Below are 16,109 nucleotides of genomic sequence, written 5' to 3'. Positions count from 1 at the left end.
CGACCGACTTGATCTAAGCTCGGGTCTTGATCTCGGGGTCGTGGGTTTGGGCCCCATGTTGGGCTCCACTCAGTGTGGAGCCCACTTAAAAAAAAAAGAATAAATTTTAAAGATAATAATAAAAAAATTACTTTGATATCTAATAACAATTTAAATGTCATATAAGTAGCCTATATGTTTTTCTTATGATAAACTATCCATGTATCTTTCCACTTTTATTAATGTCCATTATTTTGTTGAAATGTATGATTACAGCAAGACATAAGGCTTTTAAAAAAAGAATAGCATATTGGAAAACACTTTAAGCTTACCAGCCCTGCCAGATCATATGGTAGTAAGAAAGCATATTAAGGAAAGTGTAAGTCAGATTAAAATGCATTATAACAGGCTTAAAAGTAAAATTAATATCCTAGCCTTCCCAGTAATTTTTAAAATTTCAGTTTTTGAGTTTTAAAGTATATACTCCTAATAGCTGAAGTTGAGTCCTATTTTATCTAATTGCCTTTGCTTTTGTTTTGAATAATTTTAGTCTTATAGAAAATTGCCAAAAATTGTACAGTTCCCATTTCCTTCACTCAGTTTTCCCTGATATCTATATCTACTAGTAAAACATAATTTCTTATTTTATGTACATACAAAGTTGCCTTTGCATATGTAATATATTTGTGTTTATAAAATGTATGTATATTTGTAAATGTAAAATATAACATAGTAAAATTACTGAAACCAAGAAATTAACATTGATGTGACACGATTAACCAATCTACACACCTTATACTAGTTTATCCAGTTTTCCCTCTAACTTCCTTTTTCTAATCCAGGTTCCCACATTGCCTTTAGTTGCCATGTTTCTAGTCTCCTCCAATACATGACAGTTTCTCTGTTTTTATTATTCCTTTGTCTTCCATGACTTTGACACTTTTGAAAAATACTGTTCAGTTATTTTGTAGAATGTTTCTCGATCTGGGTTTCTCTGATATTTCCATGATAAATTGATGTTATATGTTTTTGGTAAAAGTACCTCAGAAGCAGTGTTGTGCCTTTATCAGTATATCATATCAGGGTACAAGTCAATATATCTTATTACTAGTCATGTTAAATTTGATCCCTTGGTTAAGGTAGTGTCTCTGACTTTTCTTCACTGTACAGTTACATTTTTCTTTGTAAGTAAGAAGTATATTGTAAGAGATACTTTGAGAGTCTGCAATCTTAGGGCACCTGGGTGGCTCAGTCATTAAGTGTCTGCCTTCAGCTCAGGTCATGATCTCGGGGTCCTGGGATCGAGCCCCACATTGGGCTCCTTGCTTAGCGGGAAGCCTGCTTCTCCCTCTCCCACTCCCCCTGCTTGTGTTCCCTCTCTTGCTGTGTCTCTCTCTGTCAAATAAATAAAATCTTTAAAAAAGGGCGGGGGGTGTCTGTGTGGCTTGGTCGTTAAGTGTCTGCCTTCGACTCAGTCATGGTCCCAGGGTCCTGGGATCAAGCCCCGCATTGGGCTCCCTGCTCAGCGGGAAGCCTGCTTCTCCCTCTCCCACTCTCTCTCTGTCTCTCTGCCAAATAAATAAATAAAATCTTAAAAAAAAAAAAAAAGACTCTGCAATCTTGTTTCTGATCATATTTTGTCCACTAATTTTACTATCTGTTGATGGGTCTTGCCTGCAACAGTTATTACTTTGGTGTTTAACTAATGGTGATTTTCTATTTTTATCATTCCTTCTACATTTATTGATTAGAATCCTACGGCAAGGAAGAGCTGTGCCTTCTCCCCTTGTATTTATTTATTTATTCAAGTATTTATGTATTTCAGTATGGATTTGTGGATATTTATTTTATCCTATTGATTATAATCCCAAACTATCATTGTTTATTTTCTTGCTCAAATTTCTCCAGACTTGGCTATTGGTAAATTGTCCAAGTTGACTCCTGTGTCTGTTCAAAATACCTCTATTATTTTTTGAGCATTTCCTTATTTCTGGCACTAGAAGATGTTCCAGGTGCATTTTGTATTTTCCCTGCCCTACCCATGGAATCAACCATTTTCCAAAAAACTCCTGTTTCTTTTAGCAGAGAATGATATTTAGAAACCAAGATCTGGTTGTTAGATATGCCCAATGCTATTGGGTTGTCATTGCTTCCAGGCCCACTCAATGAACAAAGATAGGAAATATATGTGCAGGTAGTAACACATGCACACACACACACGTCTATATTTATTTCCAAACTATCTATCTCTCTGTGTGTATGTATATGTTTTGTGTTTTACACACACACACATATACATATATATGTAAACCATGGATTCATACTTTCAATTTTAATCCAATACCACAAAATTCATTCTAGGTTTTCCCCCTTTTATGATTTATAATAATAAAAATTTCTTCTTTCTCTGACAGGGAGAAACCTGGCTTTCATTATCTGCAATATATTTTCTTATTTGTTCAATTACAGTACACACATAAAGTACTTTCAAAATTGCAAGCTCATATCCCCATGAGAAAAAAAATTACTAAGAAGAGTACAGTATTTTTGTGCAGGATTTTGGGCTTTAGCCTAACAGTTTATGGTCAAAAACTATTTTCCAAGGTTAGTTAGGTTAGTTCTTTTCTTCCGCACCTGCTTCAGGGCAATTATGTTATTCATTTAATACACTTAAGTTCATTTATTACTTTTCATGTTCCATTTAAGGTTCTCCCCAAGTCCTGGATGATTTTACTTCTTTATTTTGCAGGGAGCAGAGAGAGCATGTGAAACGTTACCATGGTTCTGAGTCAAAGCCATATAAAAAGGCATATGCAGATAAGTGTCACTGTTCCTCATTCTTACTACACATTATTTCTACCCATTCCCACTCACTCCCTGGAGGTAACCAATCTCATTTCTGGTTTACCCTTTCTGCATTTCTTTTGTACAAATAAGCAGATATATGTTTATTTTCTTAAAATCTCCTTCCTTTTAAATGAGGTAGTTTATCTTCTTTGGTGTCTTTCTTTTCTCATAATTTTTTAATGTTCTCCTGGATATTCTTGCCTGTTTATTTTTCCACAAGAACTTCAGTATCAACTTATATAGCTCCATTAAAAAAAAACCTTGTTGATATTTATTTTGGAATTGCATTAAATCTATAAATTGACTTAAAGACATCTTTATAATGTTGACTCATCCTATACAAGAATAGATGATGTCTTTCCATTTGTTCAAGTTTACATTTTTGGCTTTCAGGAGTGTTTTAAATTTGTCATGTCTAGGTTTTACACATTTCTCATTACATATATTTCTGGGTATTTAATCTTTTTTATTGCTACTAACATGGGGCTTTCTCTACCTTTATGAACTGTAACTGGTTATTGTTTGTGTATATGCACCGAAAAGGGTACATATTGTGGGAAGACAAGTGCAGACATGTTGAATTTGAGGTAACAGCAGAATATACAAGTGAAAATGTTCTGGAGGCATTTTGAAATGCAGGACAAGAGCTAGGAGAGATATTAGGGATTGATTTTTTTTAATCTATATATGGGTGATGATTGAAACCAGAAGGTAGAATGTGATCCTAAGGGAAGAGAGTTACTAAAAAAATAAAAATAAAATAAAAAACTTCAAGCTGAGGCCTGAATGTTGGAGAACACTCAGGTTTAGGACACGGAGAGGAGGTAGGAGGAACACCAGAATAAGGGAAGTCACAAAGGCCAACAAAGAAGAAAGATCCAGAGAGTAAAAGTGGGCCTCTGTGGCAGAAGCTACAAAGATAATGAAACCTGAGCAAATGCCATTAGACGCAGGTAATTAATGTTTTCCAAAGCTTGGTCCCCAGCGTTCTAGTTCCTTCAAGATAATAATATGTATTCTTCAAAAAATGTTATGGAGATCAAAAAGTTTGGAAAGCGCTGATTAATCCAAATTAAATAGGTTTCTTTACTATGGGACTTGTTAGAACTATCAACATGCTCCTGGGAATTCTGAGTTTCCATAATAGAGAATGGTATGCAGATTTCTACATTTCTGTTTTCCAACTAACCTAGAGTTTCCTTAACCAATCTTTTTTTTCCAAAAGAATTTCTCAAGATGAGATGCATCTTGGAACATACTTTGGAAATGTTAGAGCACACGGTAAACCAATTTTCCTTAGCCTCCTCTCTGCCTTCAAAGTCAAACACAGAATCTAGGAATTTTATTTCTATTTTACAGGAAACAGACCTTTCTAACTCTGGAAGATTGCCACCAAGTAGTGCTAGTGTCGTCAACCACAGCCACAGCCGAGCAACACTCTAGAAGCCACTCTCAAGCAGGCACCCAGAGCTGGAGATGACAGGAGGGTGCACTGAGGCCGAGCGGGGCTATGTTGAGGGCAGGGGGGAAGCAAGGAGCCATTTGAGTCAAAAGGCCCAGGAGTTTCTGGAAACTCACAAGCAATCTGGCAGCACAGTTCCCAAGAGGTCTGACCCAGGAGAGCCAGAAAGACTCTCTGGTTCTCAGAAGCAAATCCCCAACCCTGGGAATCCAGAAGCTGCAGGCTCTTTCCAGAAGTGAGCAGCTCCTGCCAGAGTCCTTCCAGACTAAGCTGTAGGGGGGCAACAACCTGGAAGGCAGGGTGGGGACAGGGCTGACTGTGATTCTCTCTCTCAAATAGAAAACATCCTAAATAGTCCAACATTCTAAATGAAATTTTTTAAATTGAAAACTTTAAATGAAGTCACTCCTCAAGAAATACTTTGTCCGCATAGGAGAAAGTGCTTCTCTCAATAAACACGTTAAAAGAAATTATAGTGACCCTGGAAGACAGCAAAGAGTTGGATGGATTTATCATAAATCTGTTCATTGAGATGGAGCATTCATTTAAATAGAAGTCATGTGCAAAAAGAAATCTTTTGCATGATATTTTGTAGTAAATTAAAAGGCATGACAATTGCTTGATTATCCAATACTAATGCAAGATTCTTAATTTTTTTAAGGCTTAGAGGCATTGCACAGTCTAGAGGTAAGTGGATATATAAATACAGTCCACTGGATCGGTGCTTGCCTCATGGAATTTCACCCAACTTCAGGTCCTAAATTTGTTCCAGTTGTGAACAAGTCTGAACCAAGCCTGGTAGCATATTGGAAACCCCATTCCCATCAGTTCGTAGGGTCTGGAATGAGTCTTGTTAATCTAACTGTGGTATCCAGGGCACCCGACCTACCTGACCTCCATCTTCCCTGTCCCCATCTTCCCTGTGCATACCTAATCTGCATTACAGGACTTCTTCCCCAGTTTATTTGGTAACCCATTTTTCGCCTAGATATATATCTGTCCTAAACCCTTTTGACTGGGGTCTTGACAGTCACCCTAGTCCTTGTCAGTAGCTAACCTTGACACCTCCCCAACACCATCACCAACCCTACACTCTACCGGACTGCTGGGGCCTTGCCTCCAACCGGACAGAAATCTCACAACCACTATTCTTTCACCATTTGACTTAAATTATCACCACCTCATGGAGATCCCTGCCACGAGGCCTCAACACAAATATCTGATGTTTTTAGCATAGGCACTAATTGAATAGGATGAAAGCTCGTAACAGTTCCCTGGACATCATGATTTGGAATGCTGACAACTCCCAACCATCAGTCTTAGCCATGCTTATGCCCAAATAGATCCCCTTTCCCAGCAATCTGCCCGGAATGAGGCCCCAAAATACTTTTTAAGAAATTTTAATAACTTGTTCTTTTCTTACGTTCTTAATTTCTTCTTTAGAGTCTACAGTTGTATAAATCAGATATTTTGTAATATCTAACCAATGCTTCCATTAATTGAAGTTCTTGGGGTCTAATCATGCCATATGATGTATTTGCTGACCTTCACTCATAGTAGATTATTTCCTGTGTATTCTATAATTTTAGTCTGTGAGGCTTCCTCTGTGGGAACTATGTGCCGCTATGATTAAAGGCATACCCCTCCAGAAAGGTTTTTCATTTGCTTCTACCAAGCACTCCAGGAGTAATACCAGCCTAGCCTAGACCTCATTTTTTTTTTTTTTTTTTGGTTGATTTCTCAGCGTGGGAGAGTTCCTGGGCCCCTACAGGTAGTGTAAATTCAAACAACAAATCCATATGAGGACTTGTGGTTACAAATTTAAAGTGGATATGATTTCAGCCCACCTAGAATACAGGTGAAAAATTCCTGGTTGCCTCCTTGTGTTGGTAGACAGATTTTTGCTAGCTTGCCCTTTCTCTGAGGGCACAATTCTTGGGGGCTTTAGCATTGTGGGGGTGTCCAACTTGACACTGGCCCAAAGCCTCTCATGTTCTTGCATGGGATAATAAACCCCAGTTTCTGGGTTAACAAGACCAATAAACTCTCCAGGGCAGTCATAACTTTTGCCACACTGTTTTGATTCTCAATTCAGTCTTCACTTTTGGTGTGTGGGGATGCTTTATTTTACCCTGATTTCCAAGTGTTTTATAATGAGAGACTTTTTCAGGTTGTCTAATCCACAGTTTTGCTGGAAATAGAAGTGTCAGTATGCCTTTTTTATAATGAAAATTTCAACTGGTTACTGTATCAGTATAATTATATATCATTAATATGATTTTTTAATAAACAGAAACTACCTTCAAGAAAAATAATACAAGGCCTTGCAATGATGTATTTGAGAGACTATCTCCCTGAAGTTTATATATTTGTTATAAATCAGAAATCCTAGAAAATAATTTCTGCTCTGTGAAATAACAAAATATCATTCATTTCCTGTTATCTTTTTCCATGTTCTTGGTATATCCACTACCACTCTGGGTTAGACCATTATCTCATGCCAGGATCTATGAAATAGACTCTTAATTAATTTTCACATTTCCAGTCTCTCTCAGCTCCAAATCATGCCACAGATAACCACCAATTAATCTTCCTAAAAATACTGCTCTTGCAGTAACATTCTTTCTACATATCTCTGATACTTCTCTATGCAACTTAGACATTTACTCACTATCCCTCTTTACGCCTTTTAATTCTTGCTTTTGTTCATAATTTTTCTCTCATCTAGAAGGCCCGTCTTCCTTTTCTCTGCCTTCCCAACTCCTGCCCACTCTTAAAGGTTCTGTATAAATGTTCCATCTTGAAAAGTTCTTCCACTTACGCCCCTGGAAGCAATCCTGCCCTCCTTAGTACACTGTTAGTGTCTAGCACCTGAAATGTTCACTTAGCGTTTATCATACAGAACAGTGAATCCTCGATTTTCTAACAAGTGTGTTCCAAAAGTATTTTTGTAAATTGGCTGCTTAAAACACTGAGTTCAATTTACCTCAGAAGTCAGACTGTAAATACTGGTTAGACTTTGAAGGTAGCTCTCAGAATTCTATTCAGCGCCTGAGGAAACTGAGCCAAAGTACCAATAGTAACAATTCACGAATCTGTAGGTCAAACTTTATGCTATCTAGATAAAGCAAAAGATGAATATTAATTTATTTCTCCCTTTTGATAAAACAATAATGTCCACTCTTAGGCAAATTTCTACTTAATTTAACAAGTATTTATTGGACAATTAACTAAGTGCCAGGTACTTTAGAGATACAGCAATCAAGACAGACACATCCCTTGGCCTCCCAACAGCCTCAATCCTACCCCCTTCACGTATGCCATCTTCCCCCATCTCAACGTGCCGTTCTTTCAGGGCCCAAAGTTTCTGACCTGGTGACTGGGTTGTTGGAAGTAGTGCCCTTCATCAACGTGAGAATTACCAGAGAAAGGACGGGCTTGGTTTTGCTTGCTTTGGAGTTTTTTTGGTGGCTGGTTTTTTGTGATAGTAGCGGCAATGAAAGTGGTTTCTACTACTGTTATATTTTGTTTGGAGAGAGATGGTGTGTTGGGGAGAGAAGATGATGTGTTCTTTCGGAACTTAAAGTTTGGCATGCTATGGGACACCATGAAGAGATCAGTAGAGTGAAAAAGAAAGGAAATACTGTCTTGGAGCTTATGGGGATAAGAAGAGACCTGGATCTGAGCTAGAGGGTTAGATTCGTCAGTGATTCATTCTTATCATAAGTATGAGTAAGATCATTTTTGTAAGTATAAGTTGTTTGGAGGTTTATTTTTTAAAGTGCTAAATTGGCTGTATAATCTTGTATTTTATTTTGTTTTTTCCTTGGAGGGGATTTTATAACAGCAACTAGTCTGCTTCCTTAGGGCTAGAACCTTTCCAATCTAGCTTTCTGCCTCATAAAGACCCGCATACTATATGGATTCAATAAATATTTGCCGATTGTTCCACTGTGTCAGTGTTAGATTCTGAGACACATCAATAATTTCCCTAGGGTTAATAAAAGTAATTGTAAACAGTTGGATAGTCTGATGTACCACAGGCTGGCTAAATATAGCAATAATAGCTACCACATTTGCTAAAATAACAGCTAAGCTGCTAGACACAATTTGGGATTAAAGACTCATTAAATAATAATACAATTCTTTCCAGCCAAACTGGCCTGCTCATTCTTCTAAGACAGACATTGAACATTCCTGCTCCCATGTTTCTGATGACTCCATTCATCCCACCTGGAACGACCTTATCACTTTTTCCCCCAGGTCCACCCTCTTCTACCTTGTTAACCTTTCTCAGGTCCTGTCTGAAAAGGCCTTCCTAAACTCTCTGGCCCCGGGGTTATCATTATCACCCAGTACACATCACCCTGTTTCCTTAATTTTATCCATGTAGCCTATCTTCCCAGTCAGACTGAAGAGGAGCCTTTTTAACTTTTTGGTATCCCCTTGCCTAGTCCAATATGGTAAAATAATAGGTACCCCATAACTCATTTTTGTTGATGATGATGAGGGAAGATAGGCATGTTAGAATCTGAAGGAAACTTTGGGAATTCTGTGATGCCAGCCAAACACCTAATTGTCCTCAAATTGACCACATAAACTAATTGGAGGTTCCCAACTAGGATTCCCCAGACAACTGGTAAAATGAGGTCCTCTGATGGTGAAGCAGGTCAAAACAACAACAAAAACCAAAAAAACCAGTCTAACCACACATTCTTATTTTGGAAATGAAAAAACATAGTTCCAAAAAGCTGAAATTATTTTTCTGAGGTTGCACAACTGGCTACTGATAGAATCTAGAAACCTAGTTTACTGACCCCTGAAGGTTTTTGCATAATGCCAAAGTATTTGGAGACTGGTATCTTAGCTATATTACCTATATAAAGGCGTACATACTTAACAACTTTCCCTTTCTGCTTTTGATAATGATATTTTGAGTTCATAATGTATTGAATAATTGAATTAGACAGTGAATGGATAAAAATAGTCTTTTGAATTAACCAAAATAACTTTGGACTTAAAAATGTCTCTATGGTTATTACCACTGAAGCTCAACTCCAAATGGAGTAAAGTAGGAGAAAGCTTCCAGAATGAAACTGCTTCCACTATTTCATCCTTGCTACCAATTCCCACAGGGCAAGGATGCTATGAATTACTAAATCCTCCAAAATACTTCTATAATGTAAATATGGCTTCTTTGGTGTTGTGAAATTACCATGCTTCATATTTTTTTTTTAAATTAGGCTCCATGCCCAGTGTGGAGCCCAACGTGGGGCTTGAACTAATGACCCTGAGATCAAGGCCTGAGCCGAGACTGAGAGTTGGATGCTTAACCAACTGAGCCACCCCTACTATGTTTCATTTTGTTTTGAACATCCTAGACAGAATTCAACCAATCATCTTAGAATATAGGAAATTCTAAAAATGGAGTATGCCATAACATGGTCAATACCTCAAAAAGAGAGTTTACTAAGTAAATAAGCATATTTAGCTTCCATTGCATCCTCTCCAAAGTCTGCAATCAGAGTAATAAATGCTGAAATTAAAAAAAAAAAACTATTCATTTCAGATCTATGCTTATAAAAAGTTTGAGGTATCCCCATTGAACATAATCAAAAATCCTCAACAACATATTAGCAAACTGAATTCAACAATACATTAAAAGGATCATGAAGGGTAAAAATCATGTTATCATCTCGACAGATGAAGAAAAAAACATTTGACAAAATACAACATCCATTTTTGATAAAACCTCTCAACAAAGTGGGAATAGAGGGAATGTACTTCAACTAAATAAAGGCCATATATGACAAGCCCACAGCTAATATCACATTCAAAAGTGAAAAAACAGAAAGGTTTTCCTTTCTGTTTCAGGAACAAAATAAGAATGTGCAGTCTTGCCACTTTTATTCAACATAGTGTTGGAAGTCCCAGACAGAACAATTAGGCAGGAAAAAGGAATAAAAGGCATCCAAATTGGAAAGGAAGAAGTAAAACTCACACTATTTGCAGACAACATGATTTTATATATCAAAACCTTAAAGACTCTACCAAGAACTATTAGAACTAATAAATTCAGTAAAGTTGCAGAGTACAAAATCAAGACACAAAAATCTGTTGTGTTTCTATACAATAACAACAAACTATTAGAAAAAGAAATTAAGAAAACAATCCCATTTACAATTGCCTCAGAAAGAATAAATAACAAAAAAAGAAAGAAAGAAAGAAAGAAAAAATACCTAGAAATAAATCTAACCCAGAAGGTAAAAGACTTGTATATTGAAAAATATAAGACATTGATTAAAGAAATTGAAGAAGACACAAACAAATGGGAAGATATTCCATGCTCATGGATTGGAAGAATTAATATTGTTAGCCAAAGTAATCTACAGATTCAATGCAATCTCTATCAAAATTCCAATCATATTTCTCACAGAAATAGAACAAAGAATCCTAAAATTTGTATAGAACCATAAAGGATACTGCATCGCCAAAGCAATCCTGAAAACAAGAACAAAGTTGAAGGCATCACACTCCCTGATTTCAAATGATATTACAAAGCTATAGTATAGTAATCAAAACAGAGTGGTATTGGCATAAAAACAGACACATAGATCAGTGGAACAGAAAAGAAAGCCCAGAAATAAACCCACAAATATATGGTCAATTAATTTATGACAAAAGAGCCAAAAATATACAATGGGAAAAGACTATCTCTTCAATAAATGGTGTTTGGGAAACTGGACAGCCACGTGCAAAGGAATAAAACTGGACCACTATCTTACATCATACACAAAAATTAGCTCAAAATGGATTAAACACTTGAATTTAAGACCTGAAACTATAAAACTCCTAGGAGAAAACATAAGCGGTAAACTCCTTGACATGGGTCTTAGAGGTGATTTTTTTGAATTTTACTCCAAAGGCAAAGGCAACAAAAGCAAAAATAAAAAATGTAACTACATCAAACTAAAATGCTTCTGCCAGCAAAGGAAACAATCAACAAAAATTAAAAAGGCAACCTACCAACTGGAAGAAGATATTTGCAAATCATATATCTAATAAGGGGTTAAAATCCAAAATATATAAAGCACTTACACACTCTGTAACAATTAAAAAAGTGATCTGATCAAAAAATGGGCAGAGGATCCAAATAGACATTTTTTCAAGGAAGACATACAGATGGCCAACAGACACATGAAAAGATGCTCAGCATCACCAGTCATCAGGGAAATGCACATCAAAATCACAGTGAGATATTACCTCACACCAGTCAGAATGGCTATTATCAAAAAGACAAGAAATAACAAGAGTTAAGAAAGATGTGGAGAAAAGGGAACCCTCGTGCACTGTTAGTGGGAATGTAAATTGGTGCAGCCACCATGGAAAAAGGTATGGAGTTTCTTCAAAAAGTAAAAACAGAACTGCCATGTTATCCAGCAATTCCACTTTGGGGTATTTACCCAAAAAAACAAAACACTAATTCAAGAAGATATATGCATCCATATGTTCATTGCAGCATTATTTACAATAGCCAAGATACAGAAACAACCTAAGTGTCCATCGATGGATGAATGGATAAAGAAGATGTGATTGATATATATATAAACACCATATGTATGGTATATATACGTATGTGTGTATATATGTATATGTATATATGTATATGTATATATAAATGCATATGTATACATACACACACACAATGGAATACTACTCAGCCATAAAAAAGAAATTTTGCCATTTGCAACAATATGGACGGACCTTCAGGGTATTGTACTAAGTGAAATAAGTCAGATAGAGAAAGCCAAATACCATATGATTTCACTTATATGTGGAATGTGAAAACAAAACAAATGAACAAAGAAAACAAAACCAAGCTCATAGATCCAGAGAACAGACTGGTGGTTGCCAGAGGGGAGCTGGGTTGGGGAGTGGGCAAAATGAGCGAAGGGGGTCAAGAGCTGCAGACTTCAGGTTATAAAATAAGTAAGTCATGGGATGTCATGTGCAGCATGGTGACTATAGCCAATAACATGGTATCGCATATTTGAAGGTTACTAAGAGAGTTAATGTTGGAAGTTCTCATCACAAGAAAAAGAACTGGTAACTATGTAAGGGGATGGATGGTGACTAGACTTACTGTGGTGATTATAGTAGTGACTATACAAATATCAAATCATTATCTTATATACCCAAAACTAATATAATGTTATGAGTCAATTACACTTCAGAAAAAAAAAAGAATTTTCTACCTCAATAAGACAAAGTACCATTTAATAGAAGAATTTGTTTTCTTGCTCTTTCTCTTCCTCCATCTTTTAAACTGACAATAAAAAAAGAGAAATACAAATTTTACTTTTCAGACAATTTATTCAGTCTTGCTATTGTTATATCTCCAGGGATTAGATTTACATTTTGAAAAAATTCCATGTTGTACAAATGTGCATACTCTACTCAGCCAACATATCATAAGATACTATATAATAACATCTGGGAATATTAAACTTTGCCTTTACTGGCAACCCAATTGGCATCTTTAATTTATAGTGCAGATGTTTTATACTGATGTGTTCTGGAAATATTTGAAGTATTCTCAAGACAGTATTCTGAGGTTTCTGCAGTGGTCCACTTCAGTCTTTTGAAGTTCTCTATACAATAGGAGACATACATAGATTTTCCAAAACATGTTTTGGTGGGAATAAAAAAAGAAGAAGAAAAGTTCAAGTTGGCATTATATAAAGCTTCCCTGAGTAGTCTGTACCTAATTCCTTTTTGGCACTGTTGTTTTGGCCGTCAGTGAGCTTTATGATACCCATCTGATAAAACTGTTCTTGTTCCCAGACTGCTTTGTGGAATCTAAATCATTTTAATGCCTCATATTTACAAAACACTCATATTTCTAAAGTACAGATATGAAATTTTCATTTCACCTCTGGGCACATCATATTTTGGTTGTGCATTAACCAGGGGGTGATGCCCCGTGATAGCAATTATTGTCTGTGTGTGCGAGGATATGGCTGATAAATCCGATGTGTAATCATGAGTCCTTCCACAGTGCTGCCTCTGAACAGAGGTCTTTCATTCAAGGCCTCAGCCATTTCTCGTAGAGCTTGCTCCTATCACACCACCAGCTTCTCAACTTGAGCACAGTCTGGCTTTTGTTTAAAAGGAGCTGCCTTTCAAACCATAAGAGACGCTGGACTCCAGGGGACAAACTGAGTGTTGCTGGAGGGGTGGTGGGTGCGGGGATGGGGTAACTGGGTGATGGGCATTAAGGAGGGTACTTGACGTGATGAGCACTGGGTGTTATATGCAACCAATGAATCACTAAATTCTACCTCTGAAACTAGTAAAAAAAATAAAATAAAAGGAGCTGCCTTTAACCATCTGTTCCTAGTGCTTACCAGGAGTCCACCACTGTGCCATATGCTTAAAACATGGACTGGAACTTTTTAAAGCAGAGTTTACATCTCCCCTATGTCAGTGTAATGTAGTTAGCTCATAGAAAGCACATAGACTTTGGAGACACATATGCTCGGATATAATTCCCAGCTCCATTATTTACTAGCCTGTGGCTTTGGATAAGAACACTTTGGGGCTCCCAGTTTTCCTTGTTCCGCGATAGAGACAACAATACTTTCATGATTAGGCTTTGGTGAGGATTAAACTAGAGGAGGTGAATAGAACACTTTCCACAGTGTCGGACCCCTATGAGGGTCTCTGAATTGACATTCTCTGAGCTGACTTGGACTAGCAAGCATTAAAACCACACTGCTTCAATTCCTTTTTTTTTTATTATCATGGTAAAGAATGCATTGCACATAATTTACCATGTTAACCATTTTTAAGTGCAGTTCAGTGGCATGAAGTACATCCACACTGTTGTACAGCCACCACCACCATCCGTCTCCAGAACTTCTCCATCTTCCCAAACTGAAACTCTGCACCCATTCAATACTAACTCCTGTCTGTCTCCCCCAGGGCTCTGGCAACCACCATTCTACTTTCTGTGTCAATGACGTTGACTACTCCAGGTATCTCATGTAAGTGGACTTATATAATATTTGTCCCTTTTTCTTCAATTCTTATAAAATTAACTGCTATTTGGGACTTCATTCTTGATTACCTTGTCTTGGCATTAAATTCTTAAGTTAACACTGCCATATGTATATCACATTCAAGGTGTTATGGTCTAACCCAAAGCACCTATGTGTAAAGGTATCTTAACTATCCTTCTAATGGGAGATTGGACTATATATTGGTGATGATGATGGTGATGATGATGATGATGTATGCTTCCCCACACCATGCTTTCTCATGTTACTATGGATGAACTGCCATGCTTCTAGAAAAGGCCAATCCTTCTTTTTGCCCTCTGGAAGAGTAATTTCATTGCTAGCAACTTCTTCTCATTCTCAGCCTCTTCCCAAAATCTCACTCATCTCTTGCCTATGGAGAACTTGGAAACTTGCTGTGCCCCAACCACCCCATTAAGCCCTGTAGAGCGGAGACTACTCATTTTCCATCCCTTATATTCAGAGCCTGGAGGCTGTATTGGCATTCTCTTAATATTTCTGTTTTATAAAACATTACTCTTTGATCTTTATGCAAAAATTCTTCCTCATTTGGGTCTCCTGTAAACCGAGCTAGCTAACAAGATTTGCTGAGGAAATAGAGGTGGGGTATGAGAAAAAAAAAGAGATGTCAGTGATGATGCCAAGGTTTCAGGGCTTTGGAAGGATAAAGTTGCTATTAACTAAAGTAGAGAAGACTGAGAAAGCATTTGGGAGCAGAGGGGAATATCTGGAGCTGTGCTTAGACATGTTCAGTTTGAGATGCTCAGGTGCTCATTAGATACCAATGGGAGAGGACAAATAGGAAATCTGAGTGAGATTCAGGGGAGAGGTTCAGGGAACTTGAGGTTCATCAGCCTATCGATGGTACTTAAAGTCATAAAATTGCATGTAATCATGGAGGGAATAAGTGTAGACAGAAAAGAGGAGAGGTCAAAGATTGGATACTCCAACATTTCCAGGTCAGCAAGGCACCAAAGGAAACTGAAAAGGAAAAGCCAGAAAAGTCAGAGGAAAAGCAAACTAGAATGGTACCCCAAAAGACAGAAGAAAATGTTTCAAGGAACAGAACCATTAACTGTGAAATGTTGCCAATGGATCAAGGAAACTGAGGGCTGAGAAATGAATAATAATTTGGAAATGTGAAAGCCACTGGTGACTTTAGAAAAAGAGCAGTTTTAATGCAGTAGTGAGGGTGAAAATCTGCCTAAAGTGGGTCCAAGGGAGAATCGGGCAAAGGCATTGTAGATGGCTGGTATAAACAACTAATTCAAGGAGTTTTGCAGGAAAAGGACAGAGAAGTTAAGTGTGTAGCTGGACAGGGAGAGAGGGCCAAGAGGTTTCTAAGTTGGGAGAAAAAACAGCATGATTATATGCTGATGTGAATGACAGAGTAGAGAGGGGAGGGGGGAATCATGATGTGAAAGGGAGGGGGAGACTTGCCAGAGCCCCATCCCTGAGTTGAGATGGCATGACCCCAGTGTACATCAAAAGGATTGGCCTTTTCTAGAAGCATGGCAGTTCATCCATAGTAACATGAGAAAGCATGGTGTGGGGGCGCCTGGGTGGCTCAGTTGGTTAAGCGACTGCCTTCCGCTCAGGTCATGATCCTGGAGTCCCAGGATCGAGTCCCACATCAGGCTCCCTGCTCAGCAGGGAGTCTGCTTCTCCCTCTGACCCTCCCCCGTCTCATGCTCTCTCTCTCTCTATCTCATTCTCTCTCTCAAATAAATAAATAAAATCTT

General features: G+C 37.6%; 1 long non-coding RNA gene across 1 annotated transcript in view; it reads left to right on the top strand.

Moving 5' to 3' along the window:
• LOC118524061 (uncharacterized) overlaps window positions 1-16,109 on the top strand; it is an 86,097-nt gene that overhangs the window by 12,102 nt on the left and 57,886 nt on the right. The window contains exon 3 of the long non-coding RNA XR_004911404.2: window positions 14,273-14,334. This is a non-coding gene — a long non-coding RNA (uncharacterized LOC118524061). The remainder of the gene's footprint in view (window positions 1-14,272; window positions 14,335-16,109) is intronic.

This window comes from Halichoerus grypus, chromosome 4 (assembly GCF_964656455.1).
Source record: "Halichoerus grypus chromosome 4, mHalGry1.hap1.1, whole genome shotgun sequence".
NCBI classification, from domain to species: Eukaryota; Metazoa; Chordata; class Mammalia; order Carnivora; family Phocidae; genus Halichoerus; species Halichoerus grypus.
This window is presented reverse-complemented; position numbering and strand designations above follow the sequence as displayed.